Genomic DNA, 25712 nt, shown 5'->3' with positions numbered 1-25712 from the left:
AAGCACTATGCATACGTCATTAGCGCATTTAATCCCCTCAAACACACTGTGATGCAAATTCTGCTATTGTTTCCATTTTACAGACAAGGAAAGAGAGGCATGATACCTACTAAATCAAACAACTGCAACCCCAAGGCAACAATTGTAAAGTACTGCAGGCCCCTTTTCTGCCTTCTATAGATCCAAAACACAACTTAAAGTGACAAAGGAGATGGAAAAACTGGGACCCTAGCAATGTTTCTGCCTTTTCTGGCACCCAGGGGCCACCTCCAAAAGACTTTATTTTATTGATTTAGCTCATCTCAGATGCACATACCATAGGTCTAAATAGACTCGTATAACTGCATGAGTCATTCTAGATACTTTAATCCATTACTTAACGCATTACTCAGATCCTGGTACCAGGAGGGAATGGCAGGAAGTCAAGGTTGGTTATACATGGATGAAACAATAATAGTCTTGGAAACACCTGCACCTGTAAAGAAACAGCCAGAATTTGAAAACATCTGACTATCAAAGTTTTATAGTTTGTCATTTAAGATGCTTGCCACGGATCTTACTTTCAAGCACATAGTAGCTTTGCATTACTGATCAACTTCTAAATATTCATCCTCTAATTAGAGGAACCCCCAATCAAAAATGAGTCGCTGACCTTTTCCTCAGCATTTTGTTTCAGTAAGCCAGAATAAACACATGGAATTGTTACTATGGAGACCGAAGGTACTGAAGGCACCCAGCCTCTCATTAAAAAATTGACACACCAGCAGGAAAAAAAATGATGGATGTTGTGGTTATTTTAGGGAAAATCATGTCCCAAATGTTGAGGTTAAGTCAGCCACCCCTTTTCCTCCAGAAAAAAAAAAAAAAAAAAAAAAGAAAGAAAGAAAAAGAAGAAGTTTCCGATGCAAATGGTTTGAATTAATGCCATGGATATTTATAACAACAGTCTGGTTAAGGGAACTTATTTGCTATTCATCAAGCAAATGTCCCCTAGGATTAAAGGAGCCCAAAGAAAATATTTTTAAAATAATAAATAAAATGTCTTTTGGGGTGGGAAGCAGTTATATTTGTATTCAACTGCATGACTGCTGGGTTGAGAACTCAAAGCCCAAGGCCACTGGGACTGGACAATTCTGCAGTGCTTTTGGAAGAGATCAGCAAGACACATGTGTCCCAGCTGGCATGCCAGCAGGAGAGCCAGTGTTTTCTTAAGTTGACACCCCAAGTAGTAAATAAGAAAAGAGAAACCAAGAGTGGCCCAATATACAGATCTAAAATTGGAAAAGCATTGACTGTCTCTTTTTTAAACAACTGCCTTAGTTGAGATTTGGAGAGAAAGGTGGAAGAGAAGAAGCTTAACTTTTTTAGCAATCACTGGAAAATGCCATCCTCACTTTTAGAAAATAGCACTAGATGAAGAAACACTGTTTGGCTGAAGCACTACCATACAGTCTCCTCTCCTTCATGGTGCCTCTGGGAGGGAAACCTGTGTACAGCAGTGCAGAGAGCCAGCACAGGGACCAAAATGTTATGAAGGGTCCACGAAGACCCTGTGAGGGTGAAGACAGCAGCAGTGGCCATGAGTACAGGGCCAGCAGTGCAGAGGGAGGGAGACCTGTGTACAGCAGTGCAGAGAGCCAGCACAGGGACCAAAATGTTATGAAGGGTCCACGAAGACCCTGTGAGGGTGAAGACAGCAGCAGTGGCCATGAGTACAGGGCCAGCAACAGACTCACCCTCCTGTCTGATCTCCATCCAGAGGCCTGGCACCAGGTGACCAGGGACCCTACTGATCCTGTCTTTGTTTAAACTATTGATATTTTATCCAAATATAGATTTTTAAAAATATTTTTATTTTCAGTATTTAATATTTACATAATTTTAAATATTTCATTAAAATATTATTTATCTTAACTATTGAATTTTTGGTGTTCCCTTAAATTTTGGACCTGAGGCAAGTGCCTCACTCCCCGTATCCTATCGCCTCACCTCCTACTGTGGAGGTCCATCAGGGTCCCTCTCTGAAGAACACCTGCTTTCCAGCCCAGGCATCGAGGCACTCAGTGCTGCCTCAAGACAGCAGCTTCCACTTAGAGGACCTCCCTTCTCTCAACAAATCAGTCCAAGCAGAACCTACAAGACAGACTTCTAAACCCCACCTGACAGGCAAGAGTATAGTTGTGGTTTCAGACCCATGGACTCAGACCTTTGTCTGCCATCTGACCAGTCAGGCCTCCAAACTTCAGTTTCCTCCTGTGTTGACCTAGCATAATAAAGAAGCCTACTTCCTAGCATCAGTGCAGGAACGCAATGGGGTAATGCCTGTCAACAGCTGAGAAACATGTCGGCCATTGTTATTGCTCTTCAAGTCTTGGCTCCTCCGCTACTTACCTCACCCTTCAGAGTCTTTGTTTCCCCTTCTGTAACAAGAGGGAATAATCGTGCTATCTCTCAAGGTTGCTGTACAGATTAAATGCTACCTATAGGCAGTGCCTAGAACAGTGTCTGCACACAGTGGTAACTATTATTAGAACTGCTACTACTGCCTTTGCAATCCCGCTAGCTGCTTCTTCCTCCTCTTCCTCCTGCTCCAATTCTTCCTCCCATAAACGACTACTGCCTCAGCTGGCCGGCCGCTACTCTGGAGTTTAGGTAGTTAATACAGTTTGAGTGAGATCTAGAATCAACTCCCTCCACTGTGTGAAGGATCCTTAGGTTGTATATAAACATTAAAAGCAATTTACTACATACCATGCTTTTAAAAATGTTTTAAGCTATTCAAACATTATTATTTTCTGCATACAATGCCAAATAACCTGTTGAATTGATTCTCTCTCTCTCTCTCTTTTTTTTTTTTTTTTTTTTTTAGCTTAGTTGTTTGGGTATGCTGTAGACAGAACCCCAGACAACAGAAGAGTTAGTGTACTTCGATTGTTTATAAAGGAGCGGCATAAAAATAATCTTTAAAGCTAAGGGAATGTTAATATTTAGATCCATCTAAGGGAAAACAATAACAGTTTGTGATTTCCTCCCTCTTCACTCCCCGGGCAAACATTTTTAAGGGAGGATTTTATTTTGTAACATAAATTGTTTTCTATATAACCCTAAAGACATGAGTGATTAATAGTGAGCTATAGAAAGAGATGCCCATAATTAGCAGCTTGGGTACAGTCAGATATAAACATATATTTTGTTTATGAAACATGTAGCTTGAAAAAAAAATCACATCTTGCTAGATGTCACAATAGGGTCAAGATGCTAAGGAAAAAGCCATTAAGACAAAGATTTTTAAATAAAGTCCAAATCAGATAGAATACATATGTGCATACCTGTGCCACACAAGCCTGAGACAAAAGTTTATCCAAGTTTATTTCTTCATCGTCATCATTATAATTGTTCCTAATTATTACTTGTATCAACTTTGGTATAACATTGTGATTCTGATCTCAGTTTTAACTACATAGATCTTTACCAAATACATAATAATTACCTTGAATGCAGATGAATATAATGGGTCAAGTTATCATGACTGCTTAGTTTATATGGTTTATTATCACTATAATGGAACGGATGACATCTGGCCCTTACTGAGCACCAGACACTGGCCTAAATTCCTTAAATGCATTAAATCCTTTAATCTTTACAAGAATCCCTGTAGGATTGAAATTAACATCCCCACTTTATTGATGAAGACACTGAGATTTAAAGAAACCAAGTAACCTGACCACCATCACATTTTATAAGCAGAGCTGGGATTTGAACACAGTTCTGTTGAACATCAAAGCCTGTCCTCTAAACCACTATACTAATCAGAAAACCACCCAAGTTGACAAGGTAACCTCTTTCTGTTCACCATGAACATTCACATATGCTGAGATCAGCCCTCCTCATCCTACTCCAGGCATTCATATGGCCACTTGGCACATTAGGAAGATTTTCACTGAAGTCAAACAACAGTTAAGTTCCACCATTTTACTGCATTTGTGAAACAGAAGGAGAGCAGGGATCTTGGCCAGGACTGCTGTGTCTGGCCATGCAGAATGTGCACTATACAAATCCAGAGGGAGCCATTCACAGAGTAGTATTTGACAAGCACCCGCTGGACTTGCTCAGTATGGCAGCCCTGCCCTTGCTGCTATAAATGTGGTTTGTGACTCCTCACCAACAACTAGTCAGTGATTGGACAGAAGACACCTGACCAAAAAGGGCCAATCAGATGCTTGCTGTGTGCACACAGAACAGAAACACAAAGCAGCCTCCCCAGTGGGGCAACTGAAGAGGCAGAAGACCTGGAGGGGGGGGGGGGTGGCGGGGGATCTGATCACAGACTGCCTAAGCAGAAGAAGCCAGGAATGAAGAGGAAGGGGAAAGGCACACAGAGAGTGATAAAAGAGTTCATGGAGTCCCTTAGAGACAGTGAAAAAAGCCTCATTTTCCCCTTTCCAAGAATCCCCTCAGACCCAGTTATACTTTTCTACCCTTGATTTCTAAGAGACTTTTGTGTATCCTTTCAACAAACCCCTCTTTGTATTTGCCTGAGTTTAAGGGCATCCTGATCTTTGCAGGAAAGAGAAATGCCCATTCTTGACCAGACATCATCAAATGGAATTTTTCATTATTATACAAAAAGCAGGCTTGAATCTCAATCCCCAGACTCATGTGTGTAAGAGATGCAACTTTATTTTTCTATAACACAACGGAATTTCTATTTTGAGAGAACATGCTGAAGGGGTGGCAGAAGCTTAGTGCAGTCATTTTAGGAGTCTAGGGAGTTTGAGTAGCACCAAGGAAGCAGGGAGGCATTGAGTTCCCCATCATCCACAGTGGCATCTGCTGAGATGCCCCTCAGCCACCCAGTCCTGGTCCTCATACAACAAATTTACTGCTGTCTGGCCCACCTCCCCATACATCCTTTGCTTTTGCTTCCCCTGTGCTCCTCTCTGATACCCAGGAATTCACTTACGGCTCCACACCATGCTGGGCTGTGAGAAACTGGGACCATTCAGAAACCCATCCACTTAGCTCATAGAATGATTCTTCCCACCAGCCAGGCCATGGGAACTTGATGCTGCTGCCCAAGTCCCTTATTCTTTATATAGTCATTTCTCCTCAAGGAAATACCCAGAAAGTGAGGTGCATGTCCTGTGTGCATCCAGCTCCCACAGATCTATCTGGGGCTCTATAGTCATACCCCCCCCCCAGGCTTGACCTGGGTGAGGACTGGGCACCCATCCTCCGCAGGGATTATCCACACAGAAGCTTCTAAATGTGCCCCTACAACCCCCCTGATGCTTCCTGCTCCATGGAATCTAGTCCCCCTCTGAGGTGGGCAGCTGGTTCTTAGTCTTGTGGTATTCTAGGCTCATCTATTATTAATGTCCCAGATTCTTTTCTCTCCTGGGGGAGTTAGGACTTTGGAACCCTAAAAGCCGAGATATGACTTTGTTTCCTGGGCTTGTTCTACCTTTCCCAAGGCAAAGAACCCAGACTGGCCTAATTAACTGTATGGAAGCCAGAACAAGTGACCCAAGAAAATACAAAAAAAAAAAAAAAGTCCTTAGTTGATATTTCAAAATATTGCCCCACCACACCACATTGGAACTGTTTAGGTTCACAGAGCTTTGTTCTGGTCATAGGCCTTGATTTCACTGTACCTTTCCTTTAGGTGATGTTGGCCAAGCTGAAGTGGGGCACCTCCAACCTTCCACTAAGCTGATGCCTCTATGATTCTGCCATTTCAAATGTGACCATGGTGGTGATGTATGCTGAGCCATTTCTTTGTTTTCCTTTAAGATTCACCTTTACAGCAAGTGTCACACTGAGAGTCTGGGAGCAAAGTAAATTATAAACAGAGATTTGCCCTTTTTCCTGGTTTCACCTTTTCTATGAAAGCTGTGATAAGCATTAAGAGAACTTCTCCTTTTCCTGCTAAAAATAACTGTCACTCCACACTGAAAGGATCATAAGCTATCATGCCTAATGCGCTTCTCCATCTTTGTGACTATATTAAATAACACTTCCCCTTATATATTTTATTATCTCATAAGAGTAAGAAAAACATTTCAAGGTGGACAAAATAATTTACTGGTGATATACAGAAAATACATCCAGATGAAATACCATATTTTATAATTTTTTTAAAAATTAGTCATACTACTTATTCAGAGTCAGTATCAAAAGTGAGAGTTAGATTTACACCTGATTTGCTTTTTCTTATTTCCTAGCCCCAAAGAATGCTGTCTTTTCCAATCTTCCCTAAGAGGCCCATATCTTCATCAGGATTTCTTAACCAAATGACTATGGTAGGTTCATTCTTCCCTTGATTCATTCAGCATAGGTGTAATCACAAAATACTGTGTGTTGGGCATGGGATACAGAATAACTGGCAGGGAATTCACAGGTGAGTGGAGGAGATGGAAGTTCCAGCACAAAATCAGCATTCCTTTCAGTCTTCTGTGATGTCCTAGTGCCAGTCTCCACTCTTCCTGCTTCCACAGGGCACCAGTTCCCTTCCTCCAGTGCATTCCAGATGAAATCCCCCTCCTACTAAAAAACTCAGTGGCTCCCCTAGAGGCATTTCCCAATCCAGGTTAAGGGTATAGTAGTTTCAGGAAATCTGAGAAGGCATTACATGGAAATGTAATGGGGGAAAGGAGGCCAACAGTAGCATAAATTTGAGAAGCAATAAGTAAAACAAAGACTATTTGGTTGTGTTGCATTTTCAGGAATTCTCAGAGCTTTTAAAATGCTAAAATGCATAGTGCAGTGATACACTTATGCATATTCAAGAGGAAGAATGCATATTTACAGTATCTCCCAAACTTCTAACTATAGATCCCTTTTCTTCCAGAGCATATTGCAGGACTAATATTGAAAACCAAACAAAAAACCTGAGAAAACTAGTCTAAGGAATAAAGTTCAAACTTCTTAGCAAGGTATTTAAGACCATTCCCATCTGTCTCTAATCTATTCTTCCAACCCCATTTCTTATTATTCCTTTGTTACTATACATCACACACCACCATTGTTGGGCTATTAGTTCCCTAAGCAGATGGTACACTTTAACATGCTTAAGTGTTTACTTATACACTGCTCTGCATACAACGCCACTCAACATTCTCCTTTATCTCACTTCTCTCTACTCCATCTGAACTCCTGTCTATACTGCAAAACCCACTCCATAGGGACTCATCAACCTAATCTCTAAATCACTGTTCGATAACCATTCTTTGTATATTGTAGCACCAATCACTTTGTATTACACATTTCTTTGCTGCCTTCAATAGTTTATAAGTTTCTGGGACTTCCTCTTTGTATCCCCCAGCATCCGGTGAATTGTCTGCCACATGAATGCTTATGTACACACTGAAAATTTCATATCAATTTTTCAAACATTTCACAAAATTCCCTTACTTCCTTTCAAGCCAGAAAAATGCAGGTGCGAATTTGGTTGTACCTTTCTCTTAAATCTAGATTCCATGTTTGAAACAGGATTCTTATTAGTAGATAAGCATCCATGATTACTAAAGAAGGGATTCTTAAGTCACTCATTAAATCTTAGGTTTTTCTTTTTCCCAACTATAAAATTACAAGTCACAATCACTTTAAAAATTGTATAAAAAATTGCACAGTGTCTACCTTTAAACAAAAAGGGGGGATTGTACTTTATGCTACAGTGCCTAGCACAAAAAAATATTTGTTGCAAACATTTAAAAAATACTGTGCTCGCTTCAGCAGCACATATACTAAAATTAGAATGATACAGAGAAGATTAGCATGGCTTCCACACAAGGATGTCATGTGAAAAGTCATCCTCTCTGGGAGTGATGATAAGCCCTGGCCAAATGCCAGTTCTTTCCCCCAGTTCAAAGAGCTGACCTGCATGCTCCCTGCTATTACCTGGGCTCATTAGGCTTTCCCTCTGGATCTTCTTTCTTTCATATTTTCATCTGCCTCCTACTGCCCAGGCATCTCCAGCAAAGCAGAGACACTGCCAGACTGGTGGTCTGCACTCATGTCCTGCTTTACGTGCCCCATTGCCCCTCTGCCATTTCCTCCTCTCACTAAGACTCAAAGGGAATTTGTTCATTTTGCCAACAACTCTCAGACACTTTCAGTTCAGCAAAGAGGTTGACTTACTTTATTCCCTGGTGGGAAAAGAAACATGACATTTTCCTCATTATTAAAGCACCACTTTTTCTTTCTACAAAGGGAAAATTCAACATTATACAGCCCCCAAATGCAACTTTCAATTAAATGGCACTTTTCCTCCACATTTTAGAACCTCTGGCACACACACACACACACACAGATGGAGGGGACGAGAAGTTTCTCACAAGTCTCTAAACACCTCAATTCTGCATCTGGGGTCTTTCAGCATCTGCCCCTGCCCCTGCCCTACACGTTCCCCTGCTTTCCACTGTTCCCTGGTTCTACAGTCCTGCCCCTGGCAATTGGGTTCCTTGTCAATGCTGCAAGCTTATGCCCTCAATGCCTTTGTGCTTGTGATTTCTGCTTGTATCCTTCCAGGCTTCCAAATCCATCTCAGGTGCTCCCCCAGAAACCCTTCACTGACTACAGGCTGCACAGTGATCCCTTTCTACATGGTATTTTAATGCTATCGTGCCTATGTTTACATTTATTCAAATTTTTTCTAGCCTTGTGTTCATTGTTCTGTCTTGACTCTCTAACCAGCCCGACAGTGAGCTGGAGAGAGGGCGTGGGCTCTGAAGTCAAGCAGCTGTTGGCTCTGGAGCCTAATTTCTGAGCTACGCGAGGCCCAGTTTCATTTGTAAAATGAAGAAATAAACACCCACCCCTTGCAAAGTTGAGAGTTTCTCTGACCATTAAATGAGGTCCAGCATGTGAAATTCCTGGCCTTCTTGCCCTTCTTCAACTGTCTTCCTGTTCTCCTGAGGGCAGGATCATATCCTACCCTGGTTCCCAGAATCACAGAATGCCTAGCACAGTAAAGCAGGACATGATCGGCAGCAATTGTTAAAGTGCACAGAATTAACAAAGAGCTGGAAACATAATCTCAGTTGGCAAGGAAATGAGACAGATCTTTAACCACTCAAAACCAATGTGCCACTAGAATTGAAATGTAAAATGAGATAGCATAAAAAAGCAGACCAGTCATGACACACAGACCGTTTCTATGCCTAGAAAGATATTTTATTGAACACACATAGAAAAACAAATGTCCTGTTTCTAACACCTTTAGCAAAGACTGCCTTGAGTCTTGCAGGGATATGCAATAAAAAGATGTCTCCTTCAGCCTTTTTAATTGAGTTCTGATTAGCTCATACCTTATATTAAATCACAAGGCAAGGGCTTAAAAGACTACCATCAGATATGAAGCACATTTCTTTAGTTTCTATGTGAGCACAAAAGTGCTGCACAATTCAGCTATGGTCATTTGCCAGCTGTCTCATTCTTAACCTTAGGAGACAACACAAAAAGGCCCTTAGTTCTAGCCCTATCAGCTACACAGTGGGTGCGAAGAGAGTGAATATCTCCAATTTGCACGATTCCTGTAATTTCCTATCACTAACTGGGGAAAAAAATGTCATCCGTTCACTTCAGAGGTTTCATTGAAAAGCAGAACACTTCTTTCTATTTACTTAAGCACCAAGCTAGAATATGAAGAAGCACAATAAATTCTAAACATGGTGCACATCTGGTCTGAAAACCACAATCAATTTATTGCTGCATCTGAAACATTTTCAGCAACTGTCATATAATATATTATCACACATTTCTAACAAGACATTTTCTTGGAACCAAAATAGACAGGTATATCTGTCAGTTCAATTTCTTGCAAACGAAAGAGAAAATTATTTGGCTCAGATATCTGTACTGTCTTTGGAGCAGTGTAACTATCATTCGAGAAGGCTATTAGTCAAAGATGCCAGGAGCTCAGCATTTACTTCCAAAGAGTGAAATTACTGGCTACACAGAAGAAGGAAAAACAAGATATATGCATGTATGTATGCATCTTCCCTTTTTTCCCATTCCAATAGAACCATTTATGGCATTTACTTGAAAGAGATGTACCACAGTCTTGTTAAGCCCATCTATCTCCCAATACTATAACACCGGACTCCCTATTAAATACAATCTTTTGATCTCTGTGGCTCCTAAAGCAGAACTTTATTAAAAGTTTTATTAAAAATTAAAATGCACTCGAAATCATGTTAAAATGCTTAAAAGCTCTATATTTTCACCCTAACCCCTCATGGGTATTCTCAAGGAGAGTCACAATGGTATTGAATAGCCAGAGAGCCCCACGCCCAATAAAGAGGGCTGCCAAAATATCCCAGTATTGGCCCCAGTGAAACCATTTACTGGCTCACCGTTGGCTGCATAATCTGCCTTTAAGCACTTTCTCCTCTGTAAAAACCCCAGAGCTCCTTTAAGAGCCTTGTCTCAGCATACAAAACTTTCAAGTGACTAACCCTTCCCTACCCAGCCCCTGAGCCCCTCACACCAGCCATACAGATTTGACCTTTCCTGATAACCCACTCAAAGCATGCTCTGCTTGTAGGGCAGGCAAAAAATGCATAAAGGCAAGATAATCTGATCTTTGACAAGGTTCGTACACAGACTGGACATGGGCAACCCTCTTGCATACTTCTGAACTTTTGCCTGTGTTGTTCCCTCCACCACGAATGCAGACTTTGCCTGGTGAATACCTCATCATGCTTCAGAACCCAGTTCAACTAAGACTTTTTGGTGACACTTTCCCTGACACCTTTCCCTTTGTTGAATTAGGTGGCCCACTCAATGGTATGAGGTGGGGCATCCCATACAACCCTCCTCCAACTCCACCCCACCATACCCCAGGAGAGTGGAAGACAAGTCATTATGTCTGTCTTCCCACCAGCCTGCAAGCTCTTCTGGACAGGACCTATGTCCTCTGTATCGCCAACAACAAGGATACTGTCTTGCATAAAGAAGGGACTCCTCGAATTTACTGAATGAAAAACCAATAGCAGCAAGCCAGAAAAATCCTGACTGTGTCAGAATGGTTAAGAGCTTCACTTGGTTCTCTATGAGCAAAAAAGAGAACCTCAGAAAAGGGCAAAGTCAGAGTTTTAGGGTCTTTCAACCACAAGAGCTGTTAGTAAGGAAAACTCAACTGATCATATGGAGATAAAGGAGAGGAATGTATGCTTTTACAACCTGGGCCTGCAGTATTGCTGTGAGAATTAGAGAAATACAAAAGAGATATGGAAAAGCACCCCCAGAGAAGGGGACTTATGGGACGGTAGTGAATGGCAGACAAAATGATGAGCACTCAAAAGCTATAAGGACACTCTCGAGGTAAAGCAGCCAGGAAGGGTGGTAAGTCAGATGAGGAAGGATGGGGAGAAACAAGGTTTCAGAGCCATATTATAGCACCTAGAATGGCAAAAGATTTATTGAAGTATAAAAAGAAGTACATCCAGGAAAAATTTAGAAAGACTCTCCCAATGTCAGCAAAGAAAAGGAGGAAACCAGTGGGCAGACTGCTTGAGGCCCAGGAAAAGAAGTGACCCCATCTGTGCGGAGCTGAATTGAACAAAGGCAACTGCCCCGATGAACAAATACGAGGCTGATTCTCTACTTAGGGTCACAGTCTAGAATTCATACAAAACCCCGAAAACTTCCAGAGAGGTCGGCAAGTTCAGGCAGAGGCCCACGTGGGGCTGCAGGAGCCCAGAGCCTGCGGTGCACAGGAGCACATCACCTTCTGCCTGCTCTGGCAGGGGGATCTGTAGAGTGGTGCAGGTGTGTTTGCAGGAGAATGTCTAACAGCAGCTGAAATAACCAAAAACAAAGTGGCGAATGGCTGCCTTGGGCCAATATGGGGACAAATTGGCAGGGCAGAGTACTGCTCTGTGGACCTCTGCAACTGTTTGAGAATTCTACCATCTCTCCTGAGGTGCCCTTGAAAAGGCTAAGTGGAAAGGTAGAGGCTTTTAAAATTTTATGTGGTTTCTAAAGCATCTTAATTTTTAATAAAAAGTTCTTAATAACATTCTGGATAAAAGACCATGGAACTTACAAGATCCTTTTTATAATGCCAAACTCTTTGTGCCATATATGTATATATTTTTTAAAAGACCACGATTTGGCAAATCGCTTTGGCCTTTAACACTTAGCGATTATTCTCCTTCCGTTCACTCTACTGCTTGATGCCGTGGCCAAGAGCAAATCCATCCAATTCTCTGCCCCGACTTTGCTTCGTTTTGAGGTGAGGAATTTAAAGTGAAATGTAACACAGAGGTAATTTCTAACAGCCTTAGCCACCGAAAGTGTTCATCCAGCCGATATGGTTTAACCCTGGCTTCTGATACACATTCCAAAGGCCCAAGCACGTCCAGAAACAGGTATCTAAGGCACATTTCTGGGGATGAAGGCTATCTGGGTGTCAGCGACTACGACTAAATAAGACACTACCCCTAAATCCTGGCACTCTCCTGTCATTTGATTAATGCTTTACAATTTGCAAAGTGCCTTCTTTGAGCCTCAGAGAAGTTAAACGATTCTCCCAGAGTCCATGGCTTGGTGCCAGAGCCAGAAGCTTCACAGACTTCCTTCCTGCAGGTCTAGGCTCTGGGAATACTCTGACTAGAACACCTGTGGCCAGAATCCATTTAGCAATAAAAGTAGTGATTAACAGGTCAATTCTGAAGTCATTCAGAGAAGCAGACTATAAGCTAGATGGGCGGAGGACACAGGGAAAACTGCCAAAGCTAAGACATCAGCTGAAAGTAGACTGAACACTGTATTCAAAGGACAGCCCCAAACCTTCCTCAACCCAGGAGAGAGGTGGTACCAGAGCATCTCCGGGAATGAGTAGTGGGAAGCCATTTTGGAGAAGGCCAAACATTTTAGGAAGAGAGAACTATATTTCATGCATCCTAAGCATTAGCGAATTGCTGAAAGCCCAGACCTACTGGAGTAGGTAAATGTGTCATCCACTTAGAAAATGAGTCACTTGGTTTCATCTTGTTAGCTTTTATCGAGATGGAAATGTAAGAAGTGCTTGGAGAGAAAGACAAAGCTCCCCTCAAGACCAAACCCCATGAAAGCAATGGATTTTTCCAAGCTGTGAGTATCCTATCTGTGAAATTAGATTTTCTTTTAGCTTCTTAAATTCATGCTGTGGGTTTCAAAACTCTCTTCTGAATTCAAATTTTGACTTTTCTTCCAGGGACTAAGAAGTTACCAATGTCCACACCAAACTTGAGATATTGAACGTTACATTTATTCATGTTTACATTTATTCACACATATGGAGCTTGACTCATTTTCTAAGTGAAAGACACACTGATCCTACTCTGTAATTTAGCCTTTTTGTACCTGAATGTTCTCATCTGTAAAGTAGGAAAAATAACAGTATCTGCTCATGGGTTGTCATTAGGATTAAATAAGTCAATGTACATAAAATACTTGGCATAGTGGTCAGCATAATAAATGACAAGTAAATGTTAGCCATTATTCATATTCCAATGAGTGCTTTGGTTTCTATAAATCATAAAAAGTGATCCTTGAACACACGCGTGCAAGAAGTTTCCAGTGGTTTGTTAGGTCTATGAAATTTGATCTTCCTTGCCTTTCTTGGCAGGAATCTTAACTAGCTAAAGTTATTGATCCAGGTAGCAAGATCCACACCTCTACATGACTGTTTCCACTCACTGAAAATTTCCAGAAAGTAATCATTTCAGGCTGAAATTGTCCATGCTTGGTCTCAACCCAATGGAAACTCACTTGCATTGGAAGATGGGAACAGAATCTATCCCCTGATTTTCAATGGCTGGAATTAAGGAACAACTAGAATTTTTTCTATCCCAAAATAATGTCTTGTAGCTGAACTTTTAAAAATCACTAAACATTATAAGTTTAAGCTTTGCTTAGCCCTGAATACAGTAAGTGACCACCTGCTTTAAAGCTCCTGTTATTTTTAAGATTTTTTAAACCTCCTTTGAGACAAAGCAGTCCCAAATAGAAAGTTTTTTCTTTTATGTCCAAGTTTTTCAGCTGAAATACTCTACATTTTAATAGTTGCTTCTCTGATTTTTCTCTTTTAACTTCATAACATATTTTGCAGCTCTGAGGTACTGTTGAAATGATTTTGGAAGGTATTTTTAACATAGATTAAACGCCAAGAGCCCTCCACTCTACCCACCAGACATATGCAGCTACAAGTCCTTCTCTTCATGATGCCAAGACAGTCAGACCCAGTGTTTGGAAACATCAGTTTCTCAACCATAGACCGAGCAGGGCCTGCAGCTTATGTGTATACCCAGCCCCTTACCTAGTGCCCAATACAATGGATGGGTGAGTGGGTGAATGAACAACTGGGCATTGTCTGGACCAAACTAGCAGACGGTCTACTGAATATTTTACTGATCTGGATATTTCTTGGAAATGTTGTAACATTTCTTTCCTTATAAATACTACATTTCTCTAACATGAATATTTCTTCCCTCTTTGTCCTTATCACCACCAGCTACCGGCAGCCAAGTTATAGAAGCAATGGTTACATATCTTCAAACCCATGACCACTCAGAATCAGAGTTGTTTTGGCTGCATGGCAATCATAGTCCAACCTGCCTGGAGAAAAGTGACTCTGAAATGAGACTTCTCTGAACAACCTCCCCTCTGCCACACTGCCACAAACCAGGAATCAGTTGTGATCCAAATCGGGCAATGCTTGGATAGAAGGGAAAGATGGGCGGGGCTTTGATACAGGAGAGCAGCACTCAAGCACCTTCTCACTTGATTTTTCATCAAAGCAGCCACCATGCTCTGTAAACTTTCCAGGGTTAGGGATGCAGAAAGGATGGTCCAGAAAACATGCACTCCATTCACAGCTCTACTTCGACAAATTATGAGCTCTGGTAAGCCTTAGGCTCCTAAAAGGTAAAAATAAGTCATTTGCTACTTTGTATTTTCAGGGGCCTACTGCAATAGCTGGAATATAGGGAGGTGGAAGCTTAAGAAGTATTTGCAGCAGGAAGAAGCGAAGGACTGAGAGAGATGGATGGATGGGTGGAAGGAAGGAAGGAAGGAAGGAAGGAAGGAAGGAAGGAAGGAAGGAAGGAAGGGTGGGAGGAAGATGTTGAGTCTTCTCTGGGGAGAGCACACCCCTACCAGGTTATTGTGGCTACCATGACTTCCAATTGTCTTGCATCTACCTCTTTCACTCAATTGTACCTGGACCATTTCAGTTGTCTGCACAACATGGGCCAAGAGGAGGATCTGAAACTCATATAAATGATACCATCCTGAATTAGGTTGGTGAGTTATCTTATGTCTCCTCTGCATGTGTGGTTTACTTTAAATGTAGTGTACAGCCGGAGGTGGGGGGAGTAGGCTTGGAATCCCATAAAACATGGAACTGCATTAATGAAAATCATGAGAGGCCTTCACTTGAGCTTTCGAGGTTTGTAGGCATGGGAAATTAAAGCCCTGGAGCATGGGATGCTATCTTCGAACCAGAAGACCAGATTCTCTGATTAAGCTTCAGACTCTTAGAATCCCCTGATTGTTCATCTCATACTAATGATCTGGGAGAAATACTAGAAGGCAAGTTAATGATACTGCTGACTGAATTGGGAGGGAGCCACCTGAAATATTAGTAATCGACCAAAGTAAAGAAATAATTACAGGCTGACTAGATTAGAAATTTAATCTCCATGGTAGTCTCCCATAAGTAAATAAGGTTCAACTTATAAAACATTATGGAGAAAAAGGGCTACCACGCACCCTCATTATTGTGTACCTTAGAAAACTGGCTCCATCTGGACCCAGCTATGCCCTTCTCAGAGCTACATGCCAGCGGGATGGCCCCCAAAACAGTGTAGTCTCTAAACAGGAGGTACTTAAAAATGTAAGGCCTCAGTCCTAACCCACCAGGACTGAACACCAGCATGCCCACCACCCTTCATGACCCAGTGAACATTGAGCACCCACCATTTGCCTGCCATTTGTGCCAGATGTTAGGATAGAGACAAGGAAGATCCCATCTCTGGAAAGCTTAGTGTATGGTGTCAAATGAACCTCCCCCTAGAAGAAATAACAGGGAACTACATTCCTAACTTGGAAACTTCTGGACGCACTTTGGATTTCCATGCTGGGAAGACTTGCCTATGTGCAAGTTCCTCTAGCCAAGCTTGTGCAGAACTAGCTCTTTTGAGTCAGAGGACACCAGACAGAGATAGAGAGGCTGTGAGCCTCTGGACGGTGGCTGGCTTCCCTCTAAACTGTCAAAGAGGGGAATGTGACCTCTATGTCACTGCCCCCTTTCTTGTTTTCCCTCCTGTTTTTGCAACAAGCCATACACCAGAATCACTGAGGGCACTTTTTAAAAATATAGATTCCTGACCCTACCTCAGTCTTGCTGAATTAGAATCCCTGAACTGGGTGAAATCTGCTTTTTAAACAACTTTTATAGGAAATTTTTATGTCAAGTTAGAGAACCACTGGGTAGTAGAGAGAACACATATTTCAGAGCCAGATAAAACAAGATTTGAAATCCAGCACTGACAATTAATTGACATAATTAACCCTAGGGGACCTGGTTTAATTACTTAACATCTCTGTGACCCAGTTTCCAATGCAGTAAAGTGGAATAATGCCTAGTGTTGTTACAAACTTCAAATAGAGTATGCAAAATACCCAGTACTAAAGCCACTAGCATAATCTTCTCCCACCTCCACTAAATGTCTGCTCCCAGAAAACATCTTATACCAATATTTTGGTTAAATTGGTTCCAATTTAAGTCAAACTTCTCCAGGATTATCTTATGGGTTTATCTCTAGCTATAAACAGTTGAGTTTTGTTCACTAATTTTAAAACTCTCAGAAGCATATTGTAAATAGGAAAGATTCAGGGGCTTGAGTTGGTTTTAGCCATGGGGATGAGTTATGGGTACCCTTTCCTAGAGAGACAAAGTCAATTAAATTACTGGGAGCAGGAGGTACAAATCTAGGGAGAATTATGGGAAAAGAGAGAGGCCACCATTTTGTCCCCTTATATCTATGTAATGAGTTATCCTTTATTACATGATGAAGATGCAATATACAAAGAGCACTGGACTAGAAACCCAAAGACCTGGGTTCAAGTCCCAGCCATATAACCATGGACAATTCAGTTCTCTCCTGAATCTCAGTCACTTTCCCCATAAAATGAAGGATCTAGGCTCCTAAAATCCTACTACATTGACTTATGGGTTTCATATCTTTTCAAAGTACAGAATATTCAACTAACAGTCACATAAATGAGGCAGGAAGGTGTTGGCAGGCACCAGAGTATTGAAGAGCAAGGAAGACCTTCCAGAGAGGTGAGCACCTAAGAAGCACAAATCTTGAATGTCTCACAGAGTCTGATCTTAGTATTTACCCTGACTTTGCCAACCCTTGACCACTCTGACACTCAAATGAGTTGGCTGCAGCCCCAAGTTCTTGGTAAAAATAGGAGTGAGCTAAGTGTCCACATGCCACCTGTTCCAGCATGCTCCTGGCAGGAGGCAGCCAGAAAATTCTTGAACCTAAACTTAGATAGAAATGAGCTCTTTCCATGATAAATAAACAAAGGTAAAACTGTCCAGTTGGTTTTCTAAGAAAGTCTGGAGAAGATCATCAGGAGGTAAAAACCACCCAACAGGGCCACCTAGGAGCTGCAATCACAATCTACCACCAGTGACCTAGCAGAGGCTCAGGTATCATGACGTTGGCAGGGTCCACAGCTAGGTTACCTTTGGGCTGAGGTATTCCTGCTTGAGCATCAGGTGAGAGGAGTCATTAATAGGATACTTTGAGAAAGAAAGAATTGAGCCAGAAAAACCTAAAAATATTCTACTTCATTAAGAATATACAGGCTTTGACATAACCTTCCCTAACTTTGCCCTTTCTCTACTCTCTAATGTATCTGAATTTCCTTCCATCTCTCCTTTCTACTCTTCTTTCTTAAGGATGAGATGTCACCTAACCTGACAGCTTTGTATCATTCCACCTGGACGGCTCCTCTCTCTGGATGACTACACACCACCCTCTCCAGGATGACTACACATCACCCTGTCCTGGATGAAAACACACCATCCTGTCCTGGATGATTACATCCCACCCTCTTCTAGAAGACCACACACCATCCTGTCCTGGATGATTATAGCAAAACTGACTCTGCTCTAGGACCTTCCTAGTGGCTCATCTTCCTCTACACCTCCTTAAATGTTGGTTTCTAGTAATCCAGCCTGAGCCCTTTGACTTCTTGGTTACACTTGCTCTCCTCAGGCCATTGCATTCATACCTGGGGCCTCAACCACCACCTTCGTGCCACAGACTCACAAATATCAGAGTTCCAAATTCAGTCTTAAGGTTCTGACTCTTCGATCTTAATTGTCCCTTTGGTCTCTCCTTTTAGGACTAAAAGAAAATAGCCTGAGCTACAAGAAGGAGCCTACAGTAGGATGCTCCTCAGAAGGTCTTTTCCCTAAGAAGCCAGTCCGAGCACATTTCCCATTTTCCTATTCCAAGCACTCCCCTGTCCCAATCCCATAGCTAATGAAGCAATATAGGAAGTGGTGCAAACGTGTTAGCACCTAAATTTGAATCCCATCTCCACAAATAGGCAACTTACCTAACCTCTCCAAGTTTTGTTGTGTCATCTGTGTTGAGTGGTCTGTAATAATATCCACATTATGGAATCATTATGAACATAAAATGAGATGATGCCTGTAAAGTGCTTAGCACAGTGCTCAGCACTTAGAAAGAGCTCGATGATAGCTATTATTATATATCTGTGGTTATTATACAAAAATGATGGCTCTCACTCAAACTTCTACTATCTCTATAGGAAAAAGAAATCCATTTCAATGCTTTCTAACCAATGCTTTGTCTTTTAACCTTTTGCTGGCTCCATAACTACATATAATCCAGATGGTGGGTGCCAAGTCCTGAGGCCACTGGTGGAAAAGGTTCATGAGGGAAAAGAGCTTTCTTTCTTTGGAGTTTCTTTGTGGAATACAAGATTCGCCTATCAACCAGGATGAGCTACAGCAGGCCAAGCATCCTCCAATCAAGGGTGATGCTGAAAGGAAAGTTGCATTAGTGAATTCGAACTGCAATAAACAAAAGAAATGGACATCAGGCAAAGTCAGGGAAACAAGGTGCTGAGCACAGGAAGCATATTTGTTGTATAAGAACTTACTTTTGACAAATTTGCTCTCCTCTGGAACTCCATCTTTTGCCCTATAATTGAAATTCTCTTGTTCCCACTCTCAATCAAAATGGGTGGGGACAAGTAAGCTTGAAATCCCACAAGACACAAGTGACAGGAGAGACAAATTCTTGACCAATTAAAATAATTCTGTCACTTGCATCACTATCCCCTGAAAAAAAAATTATAACAATCTTCCCACAGCTTCATTCTATGTGGCTTCCCTGGGGTTGTGTGTGTGTTCACTCATCATTGTTGGGCATACTCCTTCCTCTCTGCTGAAGTTCCAGCTTTCATTTTTCTTTAGAAAGGAACACTCAGTTCACTGGAGCCTGCTGATTATGAGGGTACAGAGACCCGAATGAATCATAGAAGCAGCCAGATTGCACAAATACAAATCCTCCGCATTGTGTCTTATGCCCACACTAACCTTCTCTTATAGCCTCTCTTCCCAGCATCCCTTTCCCTGATTACCTCATCCACACCCAAAGTACAATTAGTGCATTCAAGCACTAGAGACAGCTAACAAGGCAAGGGAGAGTGCAACAAACAACCTCCTGATTCCTAGAATCTAGACACAACATTTAAGCAAAAGACATTTTAAAAGAAATAGTATCTGTAGCTGGTACTCTGGGGTACCACCCAGATCTTCCCATCAACTCACTCTGCCAGCTACCAGGAGTGCTGGCTGTGGATGGCACAACTGAGACCCTTTCTAGCGTATGTCCTTAAGCTAAGGAGCCACCTCTCCCAAGTTTATACTTTCTTACCAAAGACAGACAGCATCCTATACCATGTCAATGTGGGGGGTTCAAAGCTGAGTGTCTCTGCCTAAATTCAGAGCAGCTCTGAATGGCCATCTCAGGGCTAGAACTCCTGTAAGGTTGATGAGGGCCTTTGTTTGGACTGCACTGCACTTCAGCCTTCTTCTGCCCAATCCCTTCCCCTCACACCCAGTAAACTCCTGGGTGCAAATCCATCTCATTCTCTGAACATGACCTAAAACAGTAGCCCAGACAGGCTAATATTTCAAGGCTCAGTGAAACTGGTATTTCAAAAACTTCCACCAAGTCTTGATGTACTCCTTAAGATCCGTGGCAATAGTCATGGGGTGATCTTTGGTATCACACAGCCAGCCATCAACCTGCTCCACAATGAGAGGGATATTGGGCTCTGGGGAATAAGAAAGCTGGATTAGAGCCAACATGACTTGTGCTCAGGTTCAGGGCTTCTTCAGTGTGCCCTTAAGCAAGTTTTTAGAGCAGTGCTTCTCAAATGATGAGTGATAAAGGACCTTTTTCGTTTTCAGTCTATCACAAACCAACAATATTTTTATGTAAAAATATATATGCATATATACTTAATATATATTATAAAGTATATTTGTATAAAGAAAAAGAAAATAAATTATCACTCCCCACTGAAGTGTAGGCTGCACATAGTGACTTCCTTCAAAAGAGTGCACCATGGAAAGGGGATGTGGGAAGATAACATTACAGTGGAGAAACCTGACAAACATGATCTTATCCAATGATCAAGGTCAACATCAACAATAATAAGTCATGTTGGCAATAAGTTGCCTTGATATGATGTGATGAAAATGGCTGTTTTCCTCTCTGGTCTTTCTGCCAAAAACCTATAAGCCCAATTTAATCATGAGAAAACACCAGACAAATCCCAACTGAAAGCCATCCCATAAAACTCCTGACCAGTACTCCTCAGAACTGTCAAAGTCATCAAACCAACAAGTTTGAGAAAATCGTCACAACCAAGAGGAGCCTAAGGAGACATGACAACTAAAGATAATGTGGTATTTGGATGAGAACCTAGAATAGAAAAAGGATGTTAGGTTAAAAAATAAGGAAATATCAGTAAAATATGAACTTAGTTAATAATAATGTATCGATATGAGTTCATTAATTGTAACAAATGTATCATACCAATGTGATGTATTAATAATAGGGGAAATTTGGTGCAGAGGATATGAGAACTCTGTATTATCTTCTCAATGTTTCTGTAAATCTAAACCTGTTCTAAAAAATAAAGTTTGCTTTAAAAAATAAATTAGGGATGCCTGGGCTCAGTCTGTTAAGTGTCTGCCTTCAGCTCAGGTCCTGATTTCAGGGTCCTGGGATCGAGCCCCGAGTAGAGATTCCTGCTCAATGGGGAGTCGGCTTCTCTCTGCCCCTCCCCCCCACTCATGCTTTTTCTCTCTCTCTCTCAAAAAAAAAATTTTTTTTTAAATAAATACATATACGATGGAATATTACTCAGTCATCACAAAGGATGAATACCTACCATTCACATCGATGTGGATGGAACTGGAGGGTACTATGCTAAGTGAAATAAGTCAATCAGAGGAAGACAATTATCATATGGTTTCACTCATATGTGGAATATAAGAAATAGTATAGAGGACAATAGGGGAAGGGAGGGAAAACTGAATGGGAAGAAATCTGAGAGGGAGACAAACCATGAGAGACTCTTGACTTCAGGAAACAAACTGAGGGTTGCAGATAGGGAGGAGGGTAGGGGGATAGGGTAACTGGGTGATGGGCATTAAGAGGGCATGCGATGTGATGAGCACTTGGTGTTATACAAAACTAATGAATCATTGAACATTATATCAAAAACTAATGATGTAAAATAATTAATTAAATATAAATGATTTTTTAAATATACATAAGCCCTATTTTTTTAATTAGTGTCAATCAACAAAATGTCAAATTGCTATAAAAGTTTTTTTAAGATTTCATTTATTTATTTATTTATTTATTTGAGGGAGAGAGAGAGTAAACATGAGTGGGGGGAAGGGAGAAGCACACTCCCCACTAAGCAGGGAGCTCAAGATGGGGCTCGATCCCAGGACCCCAAAATCATGACCTGAGCCGAAGACAGACACTTAACCGACTGAGCCACCCAGGCACCCCACTATAAAAGTTTCTAAATGCTTACACATTCTGTACGTATATTGCCACCAACTAGTTTTAAGTGGTTCCCAGACAGCCACCAGTCTGAAGACCACACTCTGAGGAGCTATCCATCTGATGCTATGGCTCATTTTCCTCATGAGTAAAATGAAAACATGCGACCAGAGGATCAGATCTTTCATGTTTCTTCACAGACACCCTCTGGAATGCTATAAGTGATCACCTTTTGCAAAACAATAGGTACTCAGAACCAGATGCCTAGAACCAAGCCCCTTCTCCATGACAACAGTGTAGGTAAGCACTGTCCAGCTCTATAAACAGCTATTTTCTCCTAAAATTTCTTTAACTCAAACAGCACAAATCGTACTGTCTCAGGGCTTTTTTTTTTGTTTGTTTTTCAATCCAGCACTAGAAAAGGAAGAAATGAAACATAAAAGTAATACTACATGTTCAGACTGTCACAGATGGTCCTCAAGCCAGGGTGCCCCCCCCCCCCCAGAAGCCCTAGAAAACCAAGGGAAGCCTCTTATGCCAGGAGATTGTTGGAGTCATAACTCAGCAGTAATTGGCCAAGAACCAAAGGTCTGTCAGCAAACCATGAATTGTCAGAGTTGAGACAGGGTACACTATGAGAGAGGACACACCACAGATTGGGAAGTTGGTAAAATGAGCGGAAAGCAAATCTTCCAATGAGCAAGAAGGAAGGGAAAAAATGGTAGTTGAAAAACAGATGGTATCAACCTGTCCCATCAAATAGGTTTTTGAGATGTCAATGGAGGGTTTCAAAACAACCCAGAGAAACAATTATACATCTGAGACAGCCAAAGATGATTCCATTTCTTGTGGGTCTTGGAAAGCCTAAAGTTGATGCCCACAACTGAAGCCCCAAGAAACAGGAAGCAGACATAGCAAAAGCCAGTAGGGAATTTGAACCATGAACATATGCCAGTATTCAACCACCATAAGTGAGAATGAAGGATATTTAAATACTGGAATTTGGGGAAGAATTTAAATATTAAAACACTTAGGCTCCATATAATATTCATATACTATCTGCTATTAAGTAGATATTATTTTATTTATTTATCTATCTATTTATTTATTTATTTATTTATTTATTTATTTATTTGAGAGAGAGTGAGAGATCATGAGGTAGGGGGGAGGGACATAGGGGCTCTGTGCTAAGCATGGAGCCCGATGCAGGACTCAACCTCATGACCCTGAGATCATGACCTGAGCCAAAAATCGAGTCCAACACTTAACTGACTGAGCCACAGAGGCACCCCTAGATATTATTTCTTAATTAAAGTTCTATTCTAATTCCTCTGTGGTCCATCTCCTAGCAATAGAGTTCGTCTAGATATTTGACCTGTAGTTCAGAATTTCTAGAGATGGGATATGTCAGCAAAGGTAATATTCCACAAGAATAATTCATTAGAGTATGCTATCTACTATAATAAACAAACTCAAATCTCAAAATTCTAGTAGCTTTACACATCAAAGGTGGTTCAACACAGTCAGCAATAAGAGCTCTGCTCCAGGGGGTCACTCAGGAACCAGTGCCTCCCACTGCTGTGTCTCCTTCAACTTAAACACAAACCAGCGGAGGGCGATGTGAGAGTGGAGAATGGAGAAAGCCCATCCATTCCTACTTGCCTTTGCCTCGAAAGGATATAACCACTTTTGTTCATATTCCATTGGCAAGAAGTAGCCACATGACCTCACTAGATACAGGAGTGGTGGGAAATAGTTTGACTATGTGCCCAGGAAGAAGAAACCAGTTTGGCGAGCACTGAGCCAGATGCCAGGAGTAATTACAAGAGGAACTCCCAGAAAGCTGCCCAAACTTGTTGGTCTTCAATATTTTCACATATCTCAGATAATAACATCCTAGAAAATGTGGGCACTGTCTGGACAATTATCTTACCAGCATTTGAGTCAGTGCCTCATCTGTTAACACTTATTCATAGGATTAAAAGTGTGTGGAGTTTGACTGCCTTTATTTAAATCCAGATTCTGCTACTTGTATTCTGTGCAACCAACCTAGGATAGATTATAAATCCTCTTGGCACTTCAGTTTTCCCATTTATAAAATAAGGATATTGGTACTTACTTCATACACTTGTAAAGTTTAAATAAGATAATTCTTAAAACGCCCTAAGCATTGTGCCCAGCACTTGACTTTTTCACCTTTGTTAAATACTTCCTATATGCCAGGGAGTACCATAAGGGCTTTGTATCAGTAAACAACACTCACAATAACCAAATGAGGTAAAAACTGTTTTCTTCATTTTACACATAGAAAAAAACATGTCCAGAGGAGTTAACCCATCCCAACTCATACAACCAGTAAGTGGAAAATCTGAATTTAGAGCTCAATCTCTACACTATCATCTCCTGCCTCTCAAATAATATTCCCAATGGTTATTGCTATTTTAGCATCTTAACTGAAGTATAATTGACATACAATAAACTGCCAAAATGTAAGATGTACGGTCTGTTTTGACATATTATACACCTGTGAAACTGTCACCACAATCAAGTCATGAACATATCCATCACCCCCCAAGAATTTCTTCAAGCACTGATTGTTGAAAAGACTACCCTTTCTCCAATTAATTGATTTTGTATCTTTATCAAATATCAGTTGACCCTAGATGTGTGGATTAATTTTCCACTATACCCATTTACATCAGTCCATCCTGACATGAGTCCTCCAACTCTGTTCTTTTTCAAAGTTGTTTGGCTATTCTAAAGCCTTTGCACTTCTACATAAATTTTAGATCAGCCTCTTAATTTCTAAAAATAAATAAATGAAAAATAAAATAAAGCTTGTTTTTAATCTATAGATCAATTTGGGGAAAATTAACAACAATATTGAGTCTCCCAACCCAAGAATTCAGTATATCTCTCCATTTGTTTAGATATTCCTTAATTTCTCTCAGCAAAGTTTAGTTGTTCAGAGTACACAGATATTGTTATTACTTTAATAACTCCTCTCTTGTCCATATTATTTCTCTGATTGTATCAAAGAGACATAACATTAACATTCATTCATTAACATTCCTCTTGTGTCCTCACTGAGCTTCCATTTTCTCATCTGTAAATAGAGAACAGAAACACCTAGCTCACAGGGGTGGACACAAAATTGCACATGTAAATCAACTAACATTTGTGCCTGTTGCACAATGCTATTGTCTGCTTATGGGGTTAATAAATTTTATGTAATAAAAAGACAAAGAGGAAAATAGAGGACAAGGCAACAAAGTGCAGGTTCAAAGCAAAAGACATCTGAACTGATAAGATAGAGACTAATGAAGGAACCAATGACCACAGCAGCAGGAACTGCTCATAAACTAACCCCACGACTAAGATAACCAAAAGAGGTGCTGCTGTGGCAGAAGCCTCAGTTCTCATGGTTAGATAGAGAATGCATAGTAACAAACTTCTGGGTGTACTTACATTAAGAGATTAGGTGGTGATGTTCTAGTTTTAAGAATGAGACTTAGAAAGGATTACAAAGTAAACCAGAGAAGGAGCCTAAATATGCAGCAGTGTACATCCTCTGCAACC

The 25712-nt window shown here is 41.1% G+C and overlaps 1 long non-coding RNA gene and 1 pseudogene across 1 annotated transcript in view; one reads left to right on the top strand and one right to left on the bottom strand.

The window, feature by feature from the left end:
* LOC130543082 (uncharacterized) overlaps positions 1–25712 on the bottom strand; it is a 272900-nt gene that overhangs the window by 243775 nt on the left and 3413 nt on the right. The gene's annotated exons all lie outside the window — the stretch shown is intronic.
* Positions 7722–7820, top strand: LOC113251592 (U6 spliceosomal RNA; annotated as a pseudogene).

This window comes from Ursus arctos, unplaced genomic scaffold (genome assembly GCF_023065955.2).
Source record: "Ursus arctos isolate Adak ecotype North America unplaced genomic scaffold, UrsArc2.0 scaffold_10, whole genome shotgun sequence".
Classification (NCBI taxonomy): domain Eukaryota; kingdom Metazoa; phylum Chordata; class Mammalia; order Carnivora; family Ursidae; genus Ursus; species Ursus arctos.
Note: the sequence above shows the minus strand (reverse complement) of the source record. Positions and strands in the feature narration are given on the sequence as shown.